This window comes from Megalobrama amblycephala, linkage group LG14 (assembly GCF_018812025.1).
Source record: "Megalobrama amblycephala isolate DHTTF-2021 linkage group LG14, ASM1881202v1, whole genome shotgun sequence".
Lineage (NCBI taxonomy): Eukaryota > Metazoa > Chordata > Actinopteri > Cypriniformes > Xenocyprididae > Megalobrama > Megalobrama amblycephala.
Genome location: NC_063057.1, coordinates 23,388,486 through 23,400,419, shown reverse-complemented (window position 1 = coordinate 23,400,419; position 11,934 = coordinate 23,388,486). Strand labels below are relative to the sequence as shown.

The window sequence follows — 11,934 nt, the reverse complement described above, 5'->3', positions numbered from 1 at the left end:
ATAGTATAGTCTACAGTAGTATAGTATAGTATAGTATAGTATAGTCTACAGTAGTATAGTATAGTATAGTATAGTATAGTCTAGTCAAAGCAGCTCTACAGTGATAACAGGTACATGATGATCAGTAATGCAAAGAGGGTTCATTTTGGCTGTTCAGCTCTAAAAGAAAATAGTGTCATTGTTCAGCTGAAGTCAGTTCAGTGTTGATTCACTTACATTGTAAAGACCATCAATTATTATGTAAATGTATATCTGTAATTATTATCTTCTATAAAGCAGTTGTGCAGAAAACAGTGATGTCATCATCTAGGCTAGCTTAGTTCAGTTCTCATTTGTGTGCGTGTGTAAACTTGTATCTTGATGTTTTTTTTCCTGCATAGTGGCTGAATTCTTGATTTTCTTGATATTTAGCATTTGCTCAGTTTTATAGTCACACTAGTGTGGGGTGGATGTGTCTGTTTTGCTCTTGATATTTTAGAGCGTGACCTCTTCATTGCTGTGCACTTTTTTGCACAGTGCACAGTGGTTGATTTGTAGTTTGTACCACCAAAAGATTCTCAGAGTTTTCGTATTTCCTATTAATTTCCTATGGCGCCCATTTTTAACCTCAAAGGAGCCAAGTGTGACTTTTTCTCCTGACCCTTTAACATATCTGAATCATGTCCATGATTTTTGTGTTCACAGAGCTAATGCAACTAAAGTCACCAAGTGTCATCCCATGTTAAAACGTTAACCTAATGAATTAGTTTTGTAATTAAAATGTTAATTTTGTAATTAATATATGTGCTTGTGTGTAGTTTATATGTGTTTCATCTAAGATTGAAGGTCTATGAATCTACTTTATATGACTGTGACTGACAGGCGTAAAGCTCCACTTAGGACAAGATAAGAGCGAGGGCATGAGTGAAGTACAGCCTTATACTGATGCACTATGTTTTATATACATCTTATGAGATATGGTGGACATTCATAGGCCTATTAAATTTGCATTATTTTCCTGTTTTTACATCATGAAAATCTATAAGACTTTAGTTATATGTGGGACATATATGACACATAGGATTGAAAATACATAAATATTATGCAATTTGTATATAGGTTTTTTGCAGCATATATGTCCCTTATAATATTCTGTTGGAACATATAAGAATCACAGATGTTTTTAACAAAACCTTTCCATATGGGAAAACACAAGAGGAAGTGGTTTAGTCTGAAAGATTTATAGAGCCAGTTAATTACCCTCTTGTTGAGCAACTCTCTGTCTAACCAGATATATTTCTGTGGAAGTTTTCTTCCAGTGAAAATGCCTAAAGGAAACTTTTCCTGAACAACAGTACTATAAATAGACCAAAGAACGCAGTTGATTTCAGACTTCAACTGAAGACATTACCAGACGACTTCATTTCGAATACACATCATAGCGAATACACACGAGGACTCCAGGTGAGACACCACTTTAAAATGATACGAACAGGTTATGCTATGACAGTGAGAATAGTATGGAGTTAATATTGTGCCATAATTAAACAAACAAATACAGCATTTTGTAAACAAACACAATCTGTTTTGCAAAGGAAAACTCGACTCGCAAACAAACAGAAAGTGATGTGCAAATACAAAGGACAGTTTGAACGAAAATGCAGAGTAACAAATATATGTATTGTTTTACAAATATAAATAAATGTGCCTACATCATATTTCAAAAATAAATGTCAAACAAGAAGAAGACGCCGCGCTCAGCTATTCCGAGCGGGAGAGTGTGAGGCTCTGTCCACACCCGAAAAAAGTAAAGTAAGCTCAACTCTATGGGAGACTCTATCGGCTCCTTAGACAGCCCAATCCGTAGGATTTGCCTAGCTACAGTCAGTGCGAAGGGTGGCAACACCACCAACCTCTTACCCACCTCCGTGTCCATCACCCTGAGATTACTCTGAGAGTAAGTTGAGATTATTTTACTAGTCATGGAATGGGAAATTTACCTGTTATATTTACCTGTTAATAGCAATTTTCTGTGTTCATATATTTAAATAAAGGGTGATTCCTTTAATAAGTACTGAGTTTTCTTTACTCGTCTTATTCAGCATGATGTAGATATGCATGCAGTTATATGCCCTCAAAATTCAAGATACACAGGCATTTTTTGCCCTGACGAGTTTTTGTCATTATATCATATTATAAGATGTAGTAGTATTACAATATCACACGAGCAAAAGTGCTGTTTTCCCCAAATCAGCACAAATGCAATGTTCCTTCAACTTATTGTTAAATGAACAATGTGTTTAGACACAGTATTGTTAATATTGTTTTTTCCCTTTATTTCGCCAATGATCATTTCTAAATGATGAACAGCAGAACAGAGTCCCCGTGCAACAGAAGTGTTTTTGTTATTCTGACTGAATCCGCGTTTAGAACGAATGAATCCGAGCTTCGTTCCTGAATGAATCAGTCATTTGAACAAATCGGTTGAATGAATGACTCACTCACTCATTATGACAGTGACTTGCTGCCACCTACTGGCAGTTTAGTTTAGTTTCATATTTAAGGGACATTTTAATTAAGAAAAGTTAAAATTAGAAACAAATCCATATTTAAATACTGAATAAAATTTATGTAGACAAATTGTTAATGCTAAATATATTAATGCCACTTCTCATTCTGTGTCACCTCTGTATTGCAAAGATGGATTTTGTTGATAATGATTTCATTTGATTGGTAACAGCCATAATGTATAGGCTACTATGCTAGTTTTAATTTTTATTTCTTCAGGGGCTGGTTGCATAAACCGCTTAATCTATTCTTAAAAGTTAAAGCAGAACTAAGTAACTTTTTTACCTTCATAAATAGTTTTCTAAGTCCTTACGATGGTTAATTGACTTGTAGTGGTGTATTTGAGGCGAGCACTAACCCCCTCTGGCACGTCTACGCCAGGAAACAGCACTTGCAAGTTGAGCTGCGCCGACCCGACACAATCTCGCCTCGTGTTCACGTTCATGCGAAAGTGACAAAATGCTTTACGGTAATTCAAAAACAATGTATATATTATGACTTTATAAGACAATTTCGAAAATTACCCACCTCCATCAAGATTTCTTGTACTGTATTTGCAAAACTACTGCGCTGGTGAGCGTTGTAGTCGTTGTAGTCCAGAGCTGCGCTTGGAGTATTTACGACAGTGTGATTCACTGAAGGAACCTGTAGGGGGAGCTTCGCAAATCTTACTGAGTTCCGCTTTAAGACACTAATGTTTTTCTTGAAGAGTGGTCCTAATTTTTTAAAGTCCGTTACATAAAAAGGTAGACTGGTGTAACTTGAATTGGAAAAATAACATTGATTACCCCTTGATTAACTGCAAGTTGGTCAAACTAGTTCTATATTCCATAGATATCGCTATATATCGATTTTGTGAATTCTTTTGGCCACAATAACCGTGGTGTGAAAAATCTAATATCGTGACAGCCCTATGTGAGAGCCCAGCGAATCACCACAAAGGTTTTGATGAAGACATCTCAGCAACTGTTGTAAAACCATTAACACAAACACATAGGATGCCCCACCGGGTTGACTCAGAATCACCTTGACTGTGAGCTAAATAAGATCCTATCGGTGAGTTCTGAAACACAGATACAGATGCTCCAGAAAGATCATCTCCCAAACAACACCTATTCTGGGGTGTGTGGGTAATGAGGACTCTTTGGCTTGATGAATATGAGCTCCATTATAGTAACTCTGCATTTGTTTGCCAGTAACGGGAGAAAAAGTAATTTGTTTGATTACTCGTTACTGAAAAAAGTAACGCCGTTAGTAACGCCGTTTATTTATAACGCCGTTATTCCCATCACTGGTTGTGGTATTACTGATCATCCTATGATGCCAACACACACACACACACAGTTGTTCTAAAAAAAACATGCCCAGACATGTCATTTTAATGGATATAGCCAGTGTGGTGTAGGAGTAATACTTCCTTAATGTCTTGACTCAGATATTTTGACTCAATTAACATATATACCCTATATATAACATATACAAACAGCACTGATTTTGACACTGAGGTGTAAAGCTTGCTTGGGTGACTTTCACCCCCACAATCAAAGGAAAAACATGGCCACCATCAGTTCCCAACAGATTAGAAGAAGCCAGATACCCAGGATTCAGCAAATGCCAAACTGGGGTAAGATATAACCCCCATAAATATACCCCTAGATCTAACTATAAATCCAACTCATCCTATATCTCTTTGACACTCTTGACCTCTTTAGATATGAAGCTGATGGGTCTGCCCCAACCCAGGAGTGATGGACTGAAGGATTTTCAATGCTCTTATCCTGTTTTATTGTACCTTTATTTTTCTTCTTACGATCAATAAAATGGTGGTTTACAAATTCTTAGTTGAAAGTCATTTTCTTCACAGTACAAATATTTTCTCATGTAATTTACTAAAACATAACATAGAGTTGGCAGGGTTTGAAAGTTTCTTTTGCAAATGAGCACATTAAAGCACATTAATTTCACCTATAGGAATAAAAAAGAAATATAAATGGGGCCCAGTTCTCACCCACTGTGGTCCCACAAAAACCCCATAGAGGGGCCATTTGTGGGTCCAGTGTTATCACCTTTCTGGGCCCCGTAAGGGTTCTGTATGTGGCCCACATTGGCCCCATTTATTAGAACCCATATGTGACCCATGTGGGCCCCTATAATGAACACACAAATAGGCCCCACTTAGAGCCCACTATGGACCCATCATGTGCCACTATGGGCTAACACACATGGGGCCTGTGTGGAGCCGATGGACAAAATTCTATGGGCCCCACTTGGGTTGCCCATGCAGGGCCCAAGTGAAAGCCCATCAAAAACCCACATGGGGCCCACATGGACATGTTGGCTGGGATTTATCTATATACACACCTAGATACTTGTAAGATTGCACCTGTGCTATTTCCTGATTGTGAACAAATACCGGCGTACGCTCTCCGATACCCTTGGGGTCAAAGATGATCTCCTCTGTCTTCTTAGTGTTCACTTTTAGGAAATTAGCATCACACCAATCGATAAATGACCTAATCTCAGAATAATAAATAGAAAGAGAGTCTTGCTTTTTCAATAAAGCTAAAATCAATAAAAAGCAGTGGAGCGTAAGCATCTGAATCCTCCAGGTGATTTAGAACCAAATGTGGTTTGTGGTTCCAGTGTGTTCAACAGCTAGGAGTGGAGACAATAACATGCAAACAAAAAACTCCGTCCATATATCAGAGTTTTCTCTAAATAAAAAAAAATACATGTGCAAATTGCATGAGTTTCTTTAAAAAACACATGGTTTACATAAAATCTTTTATGTATTTATGATTTGAAAGTGAACAAATAACCCTCTTTAGGAAAGAGACATCATACCTTTCAGAAAATGTTAATATTGCAATGACAACGTATTTAACAGTAACGCTTTCGAAACACACATGAAGCTTTATAAATCTTGTGTTTCGAATCAGTGGTTTGGAGCACGTATCAAACTGCCAAAGTCACCTGATTTCAGTAAACCAGGCTTTGTTACATCATAACTGTTTGGAAACGTTTTGACATGTCAATGGTTCACCACTGGGGGGCGATGATCTCTGTGAACCCACACTGATTCACTGACAACCATTGAACAAGTGTCTGTGGGTTTCACCTGATCTCTGATCAGTTTTATACATCTGTAGACGTTTTAATGAGACATTTGTATAATTAAAAGGAATAATAGTAGTTAATAGTCTCTATTTGGCTTGTTTAGCTGAGCTATGGTACAAACAAAACAACATTGTTCAAATTGAAAACTGAAAATTGCTAAAAGAACACATATCGCACAGACACTTGATATTTAATGGTATTAGATGATTAGTTAATTTCATGTGATAGATTATACTTTTATGTATTTTTGGCATGAGTGTTTGCTGTATTTACACTGTTCTGACCAGCAGGGGTCACCAGCATGTCACGATTAGAGTGTTTCAAAAAAGTGAATCAATTTGCAAAGCATTGGTTCATTTGAGCCGAATCTTTGAAAAGCTTGGTTTCTCCCATCACCAGTCAAAACTTAATTAGTACACAACAGGTCATTCTGAGGATTCATGTTTGTTGAGTTTGATGAGTTTCTGAAGCTCAGAGGAGTAACAGCAGTTTAAAAAAGACAAAGGGATTGATAGATGACGGCTGTAATACTAATGTTTTCATCACAGGATAAGAAATAAATGGATCCCCTTTCATCCTCATTTCTTCAATTAATGTATTCATGTATGTTTACTGAACTTTAAGATTACATGTTTCCTCATAAACCTGTTGGATGTTTTGCTAATAAATGCAATGTGCTATTTAAACCACCCAGATAGCAAATTTGGATAAAAGTTTGGCCCACATGGAATTACGGTCCAAGATTGGCCCAAAAGCTGCTTACCGAAAGTGAGCCAGACCCATGCCGGAAGCAGACCAGAACTCACCCACAACTTCTTCCATGTCCCAGAAATCAGCCATAACTGGCCCACAATAGCTCTGTAATCCCCAGATATCAGCCAGAACAACTCTTAGTCTAATTATCTGCACCTGCTCCTCCTGAATTTTGTTAATAAAACATCATATATTACAGGATTCATAGCACTTCCCTGAGGTGTCCATTTTCTACATTCACCATCTGAGATAATATACTGCCCACCTTGACCTGAAACTTAAAAAATCTCCCTTCAATTCCAATTCTTCTCAACTTTAATAACAATCCTTCTCTCCACATCATATCATATGCCTTTTCAATGTCGAAGTATACTGCCACAAACACCTCTTTCATAGTTAATGCCTTCTTTACATCAGTTTATAATCTTATTAATGCATCTAAAGTGGATTTACCACGAAAACCAAACTGATAAGCAGCTATTAATCCTCTGCTTTCTAACACATAATAGGGGTGCTTAATAATTATGTTTTTCCATCACTTTACAGAGGATAGACGTCAGAGCAATCGGCCTATAACTTCCTGCTATTGCAGAATCTTTCCCTGGTTTGGGAATAGGGATTACGACGGTTTGTTTCCAGAATAAAGGTAGGGTGTCGGTTGTCCTTCCACCCATATTTTATTAAAATGATCCAATATTGCTTTAAGTATTATTTCATCCATATGTTTAATCATAGTATAGCAAACTCTATCTTTTCCTGGAGCAGTTCTTCTAACCCTCATTAATACTCTTTCTAGTTCCCACATTTTAAAGCTGGCATCTAAAGCTGATTGACTATCAGTTGTTGTTTTTTAAATATAAATATCTTGATGTTGCTTTAAAATTGCTTCCCTCCTTCTCTTCTAATTTCTCTCTAGATTATCTGTGCTTTTTGAAAGGTGAAGGCTAACAGCTTTTTCAGCTTTTTCTACTTCAGTAACTGCTGTTTTCCCTTCATTTGCTAAAACTGCAATATTCTGAGTTCTGTAAACACCAACCATCTTATTAAGGACACTCCATACTTCTCCCAACTGAGTTTCCCTTCCTATTGTGGAGCAGTGCCAGATTTAAGAGACATGAGAGAAAGCCCGTGGGTAAGTTCACAGCCTGTTACCAGAACACACGTACATCTCATCTGATGTTTGCAGATGGACTGAGATTGAGAAATGACTGTTACAGTAAGAGCCAGATTTACTTTAGCAGGCACTTTTTTAAAAAACCTATAACTTCAAATAAGAAACATCTTCATCATTTGTTAAAAAAGCCAATGATGATTTGACTCTCATTTATATAGAGATGACACTTGTGCTGACAATCAGCCATTGTTTGCAGTGTTTGTTTGAGCTGTTAGTGCCACAGTGTAAAAGGATTGTTGCGTCACTCATCTCCGGGAAAGGTCATCTCCAGGTTTGTACATGTTTTATTTCATCTCGTTTAGACTAATGTAGTGTTGGTGTCAGCCAGGCCTCTCTCTCACGCTTGCGGTTAGTGCAGAATGCTGCAGCTCGACATTTAACATGAACACGTAAACAGGAACATATTTCCCCCATATTGGCTTCTCTACATTGGCTTTCAGTCCGTTTTAGGATTGATTTTAAGGTTGTAATGATTGCTTATAAATCCTTAAATGGCCTAGCCCCAACTTTCCTTCCTGACCTTATACAACTGCACGTCCCATCAAGGTCTCTGAGGTCTGCTGACCATATGCTCATGGCCATCCCTAGAGTAAGACTGAAGCACAGGGGAGATTGTGACTTTGCAGTGGCTGCCCTTAAACTCTGGAACTCATTACTATTGTCTGTGAGGATGGCCCGAACTCTGTCTGCTTTAAAACTAGTCTTAAAACATGTTTTTATTCTTTGGCATTGAATTCAGTCTGAGAGCTGTGGTTCTTCTCTTTTTGTTGTTTGTTTTTCTGATTTGTAATGTACAGTACTTTGTACAGTACCCGTTTGTTGTTGGTTGTTTTATGACCCTTTATGTTCAGCACTTTGGTCAACTACTGTTGTTTTAAATGTGCTCTAGAAATAAATTCAACTTGAAACATGGCAAGTTAGTAAATACTGCTTCATATATCCAGACCTTCAACATCAGACAATATTAAGGCAATGTGTATAAATATATCAGTGTTCATTAATAAAACTAAAAGGCAATTATTTAATTTTTTCCCAGTTTTTTACAGCTATTTAACAAAAATCAGATGACTTTCTGTATCTATTGATGTTCTTCTTCATCATCTCTCAGGACCATCTTCCACAACCTGTTTGAACTGTTGCTGTCTGAACAGGATTCAGAACACTGGGCACTTTATCAATTTATAAAACGTTGTGCAGAAATCATCCTAAATTAGATGTTACGATTATTTCTCAGATGTGCGTACGTGTGATGTGCACTTTGCGTACTCCACGTCAAAAACAAATATGAATATGAGTGCTGGCTGGATTTAAGTGTACACACACTCGAAGATCAAATCTGTGTGTACGCACGCTTTATAAATGAGTCCCCTGGACACAGGAGCAGCTTCTTCCCACAGGCCATTTCCCTCCTGAACAGTTAATGCCTCCAAAGGCACATACCTGCAAGTGCAACACTCCCACTGTTGATATTTAATCATATTATTCACAATACTGTAAATATGTTCATAATCGGTAAATATGTATATTATGACTAAGACTAAGCCTAACTGTGTCCTTATGCTTTTTATATTCTTTATTTTTTATTCTTAAATGTTATGTTTCTTGTTGTTGTATTTGCATGTGTGCACTAAAAGCTTCAGTACCAAGGTAAATTCCCTGTGTGTGCAAACGCACTTGACATTAAAGCTCTTTCTGATTCTGAACAGGTCGTGACAGAAGGGACATGTTCATGTTCATTTATGTGGAACGAGGAAGGCATTATGCATTATATTGTTGAGACACGTTATTATTAATTGTGTCCTTTAACCCTCTGGGCTTTACGTTGTTTTCTTTAAGTGTTGTTGTCACCGGGAGAGTTTTGACATGCCCTGACATCTCTGCTTATTTCTGTTACGTCTAACATTTTCATGTCTAAAGTCTGATTACGCTGTATTCAGCACAAACTCTGCATGTATGTAAACATTTGTAGTTTTGAGAAAATTATGTTTATAAGTGGTTTGTGAAAAAAAGTCACTGAAGGCCATAAAATGCGATTAATTCAAAATTCTTAACGCGTTAAAATAATTCATGTGAAATTGTATCATAACATAATTTATATCACGTTTCACTTTAAAACATGAACTCTCTGTCACATTCTCTCATTTTATCTGAAGAGCGCGAGACCCCCCGCATTGCACTGTTCCCGTCTGAACGGATCGTCCAAACATCCCACCGCTGTGTGGCCAGATGATATGAAAACTATGTTTTTTATTTTTGCTGGATAAAGCAAACCAGCATCTTGCTATGAAAGTTTTGATGGATGAGGATTGCAATCAAAGTAAAGACGATTGTGTGATGTACAGGAGTCATACATTAAGCGTGAGTGAGTATGTTATATTGATGAGCAAACAAATCATATGAGCGCTCTCGACGCGCTGATCGCTTGTCTTTTCACAGGTGTTCATATCTGAGGTCTTCTTAAGAGGCTGGATCCAAACTGAAGCTGATGTACTCTCTAGTCACCTTAGGAGGGGCATCCCAAGATAAAACAGAAAAGCAAATGGAGAATAATTTGCGTAGCTGCTGTTCATAAGGTTAAGCTAAAATAGCCATGTGCAATTGATCTGATATGTACGGAGCCCTGGACATGACATGCAGGAAAAAATAATAGGCTAAATCGTGCACACGATTTACTATTTCGTTCCCTCGATTTTTTAAATCATGCGCATGATTTATAAATCGAGGGAACAAAATAGTAAATTGTGCGCACGTTTTAGTAAATCGAGGGAACAAAATAGTAAATTGTGTGCTCGATTTAACTTTTTTTCTTGCATGTCATCTGTGGGGCTCCGTAGATAAGAGATGCATTATGTGAATGCTTGGCTAAAGAGAAATGCGTCTTTAATCGAGATTTAAACTGAGAGATTGAGTCTGAGCCCCAAACATTATCAGGAAGGCTATTCCAGAGTTTAAGAGCCAAATGTGAAAATGCACATCGTTAAAAATCATTAAAAATAGTAATGTTTACAAACTTTTGACCAGTACTGCACATCCCCAAGCATGTGTTACTTTATTTTGCAAAATTATTTTATTATATTATTTTTTAGTTATTCTAAGAAGGCTTTGACATCCAAAGTCACATTGTATGAGCAATAATTCTATAACATTTTATCAATAATGGCTAGATGATTGTGCAACTGATCAATAACAACTGAGTATTCCAGCAAGCTGTGTATTGATATCTTGTATATATTCTTGTCATTTTTAGGTTCTGAGACCATATGGGGTGAAGGTGAAGACAGAACCAAACTAAAGCTGGACTGTAACCTACTGGAGTCAAGTCAAATCACCTTTATTTATATAGCGCTTTTTACAATGCAGATTGTGTCAAAGCAGCTTTACATTGATAACTGGTACATTATTTTGGCTGCACAGCAGCTCTTAAAGAATAGTGTCAATGCAGGCAGATCAAAGCACTGTTGAATATCAAATGTCAAGTGTCCCCAACTAAGCAAACCAAAGGCGACAGCAGCAAGGAACCCAAACTCCAACAGGTGACATCAGGTGGCAAACAGGTGGCAAATTGGTGTTAAAATGGAGAAAACCTTGGGAGAAGCCAGGAGTCTGGACTATATGATAGACTTCATACTGACAGCTACTGGCATGGATGCAGCACCAGAAGTTTTTGAAAAGAACTTTCATAGTTGTCTTCTCCAAGAAAAAGTGTGGAGGATTCATCTGGCCTTCATCGACCCCATGAGGTGACTCCATGTAAAATGAATCAGCTTGCCTAGCACTTCTACCAGGATTCATAGCACTTCCCTGAGGTGTCCATTTTCTACATTCACCATCCGAGATAATATACTGCCCACCTTGACCTGAAACTTAAAAATTCTCCCTTCAATTCCAATTCTTCGCAACTTTAATAACAATCCTTCTCTCCACATCATATCATATGCCTTTTGAATGTCGAAGTATACTGCCACAAACACCTCTTTCATAGCTAATGCCTTCTTTACATCAGTTTCTAATCTTATTAATGCATCTAAAGTGGATCTACCACGAAGGCTGTGGGGTTGCCTTCATTGGTGGATAGCAGTGGTGTGGTGGTTTGGTCACTTTATTTTTCTTTCCTTCTAGGTCTGCGGTGTGATTTGCCGTGAGCTTGATTGCAGTGGGAACACATTTGTCTGTATGCCATTCCTGTCTTCACAACCTAGGTAACCTGTGGCCATCTGTGGGTTTTGTTTATTTTTATTTACTCTTTTTTCTTTGTGGGTAATTGCATTGAAGGTCTGCTGCATCCTTTTAACATGTTAATGGTTTTTTTGTAATTATATTATTTTCTTTTGAATAAAAATGTT

At 37.4% G+C, this 11,934-nt stretch overlaps 1 long non-coding RNA gene across 2 annotated transcripts; it reads left to right on the top strand.

Moving 5' to 3' along the window:
- Positions 1-1,293: 1,293 nt before the first annotated feature.
- On the top strand, positions 1,294-11,038 carry LOC125244310. 2 transcript variants are annotated; one of them, XR_007179294.1, is made up of 5 exons: positions 1,294-1,443; positions 6,964-7,862; positions 9,745-9,949; positions 10,028-10,164; positions 10,839-11,038. It is a non-coding gene; the product is annotated as an uncharacterized LOC125244310 (long non-coding RNA). The 2 variants fall into 2 exon arrangements; XR_007179293.1 differs by having other exon boundaries at positions 6,964-9,949.
- Positions 11,039-11,934: the final 896 nt, after the last annotated feature.